The sequence below is a fragment of the Sciurus carolinensis genome, chromosome 10 (assembly GCF_902686445.1).
Source record: "Sciurus carolinensis chromosome 10, mSciCar1.2, whole genome shotgun sequence".
NCBI classification, from domain to species: Eukaryota; Metazoa; Chordata; class Mammalia; order Rodentia; family Sciuridae; genus Sciurus; species Sciurus carolinensis.
In genome coordinates, this window is record NC_062222.1 from 21046115 (window position 1) to 21048956 (window position 2842).

Sequence of the window (2842 nt, forward strand, 5' to 3'; positions counted from 1 at the left end):
TTGTTAAAGTATGATTTGTCACCAAGCATTCTGAATTAGAACCTCAGATATTTCATCAATACCTGTCAATCCTCACCCAGCAAAGAAAGCAATACAGTGTTATGCAAAGGATTTAATTTAACAAGCTGGTCATAAACCTGTCATGGATTGTTTTAGATTTCCCCACCATCCATCTGTGTAATCTTCTAGATCTTGGCTGGCCAGTGGAGGCTCCATTTATTTGTCTGTTAAATAAAGAGATTAAACTAAATGGTCTTTTAGAGCTGACAGTTCATTATTCTGTCTCATTTTTTCTTTGGGTAACTAGCAATGTAAAGAACCCTGAATAAAGTCAAATTTCCTATTTTTGCCTGAAGGTAATTATTTTTCCTTTTTTGTCCATCCCAAAATAATCTCTTTGGTATCAAAAAATGGACAGTACCTCTCTTAGCTTTATTCCTTTAGGGTGGTATTTAAAGAATGAAACCTGGAATGACTGCTATTTGGAGAAGTAGTCATAAAAAGAAGACAAAAGTCATAATTTAGAATGGGAACTATTTTTCAATGAGATAATGCCACATAGGAAGGTATCTTCTGTTCCTCTATCTGTGTGGATATAAATATGCAGCCTCAGTGTCATAAACAAGATCACAGCCTCACAAAAGAAGGAACTTTTTTTTTTTTTTTTGCAGTGCTGGGGATTGAACCCAGGGCCTTGTGCTTCCAAGGCACACACTCTGCCAACTGAGCTATCTCCCCAGCAGGAATTCCTTTAAATAAACTGTCTTTTTATAGTTAATAGAAGGAAGGGAAGGTTCTGAAAAGGACCTAAATAATCATTCTAATGCATTATCGAAGTTAAAAGGTATAAAAATAAAACTTTCTGAGTACCATCAGCAACATGACAGTAGGAGACGCAAGCCTTCTCACCCCTACCCCACAAGAAAACACAAATGGACAGTTGTCCATGAAAAGCGATAACTCTGAGGGCTCAGTGGCTCTCAAGAACCTGCGGCATCACAGGAAAGCAAAAAATATCAGAGAATAAATACATTAAAGTATCACTGGGGAGGTCAGCATACCTGAGACATCTGAAGATGACCAAGAACAAAGGATGGGGCTATCATTATCTGCCACGCAGAAGATGCCACCATGTTCTCCAGTGGCCCACTCTGCAGAGGACATCAGCATTTTTCTCCTCTGAAATTACCAACAGCCATCCCCTTGAAGACACCCTAACGCGGGAGCTGATGTTGTGACATCTCCCCCAGGAAGGAGTGAGGAGTGAGTCATCACCCGCTAACCCAAAATACACCCCTGACCTCAGAGCCACATTCACTCCATGCTTGCCTGCATCCCAGCCCTGGCTCTGTGGCCACACCGTGTGCATTTGTGCCTCAATCAGCAGAACAATGTCTGTTACAGGGTAGTTCCACCCCCAGTCAGGCCTTGGAGACTCTCCTGCTCTGTGCATGCCTGCACTCTGGACCCCAATTCCACAGCCACTCTATGAGCACCACGGTCACAGAGAGGCGCAGCTCGCCGCACGCCCACGCTCCAGGCCCCAGCTCTGCCTTGCACACCGTTACCCATGAGGCAGCAGAGAGCCTGTGCTCCAGGCACCACCATCTGGTACTCAGAAGCCCTGTTTCCTCCACACAAGCCACGCTTCAGACCCTGGCCTTGCAGCCACTCACTGCACAGGCGCTCCATCAGACGCTGATGACACCGCCACCACAGGTACACTCGCAAGATAAACAGAGCACCTGAGGGATTCGCGCAACTAGAACTTTTGCAGTGGGAGAAAAAGAGATCAGGAGGACCCCAGCAGCCTTTCCTACTGAAGACCCCGAGTCTTCACTGCTGCTGCAGATACCCCCCCATAGCCTTGGATCCTGAAGGTCCTCGTAGCCTTTGTCAACACTGACCTCGGCTGAGAGATGCACAAAGACTAGAAGACAAAGAATGCTGCTCCCTCGCTGGAGCCAGAACTGCCACACCTCACCCAACTAGCAACCTGGTATTCACCTGGAAAGGTGTTTCCAGACAAGGTGTTTTCAGGGAAGATGTTCCCCACAACAGTTCCTAAAGTCTGGAAGAGGCAGCTGCTCGATCGAATGTGCAGATGTCAACATAAAATATGAAAAATCAAGGAAACACAGCACTACAAAGGAACATAATAATTTTCTAGTAACTGACCCCTAATAAACGGAGATCTCTGAATTATAAAAGAACTCAAAATACCTGTTTTAAGGAACCTCAGCTAGCTACAGAAATAACTCAATGAAATCAGGAAAACAATACATGAACAAAGTGAGAAATTTAACAGAGCTTGAAATCAAAAAGAACCAAACAGAATTCTGGAGATTAAAAATGCAATGAATGAAGTGAAAACTGCAATGGAGAGTGTCAACAGCAGAAGAAAGAATCTATCAACTTGATCACATGTTATTTGAAAATACGCAAATGAGAAAAAAGAATGAAAAGGAGTGAAGAATGTCTATGGGGTTTATAGGATAGCATCAAGAGAGCTAGCATTCACATTAAAGGAGTTTAAGAAGGAAAAAACAGAGAAAAGGGACAGAAAGTTTCTTTATAGATAATATCTTTCCTAAATCTGGAGAAAGATGTAAACATCTAGGTACAGGGAGCTCAAAGGTCTCCAGCAAGATACAACCAAAAGAGAACTACACTGACATATTATAATCAAACTGTCAAAGATCAAAGACAAAGATAGAATCTTGAAAGCAGCAAGAGAAAAAAAAATCCTTACATATGAGGGAACCTCTATAAGACTACCAGTGGATTTCTCAGCAGTAAATGCAGAGCAGGAAAAAATGAGATGATACAGTCAAAGTGTTGT

General features: G+C 42.8%; 1 non-coding gene across 1 annotated transcript; it reads right to left on the minus strand.

The window, feature by feature from the left end:
* Positions 1 to 663: 663 nt before the first annotated feature.
* On the minus strand, positions 664 to 739 carry Trnap-ugg (transfer RNA proline (anticodon UGG)). Its single transcript has one exon. It is a non-coding gene; the product is annotated as a tRNA-Pro (tRNA).
* Positions 740 to 2842: the final 2103 nt, after the last annotated feature.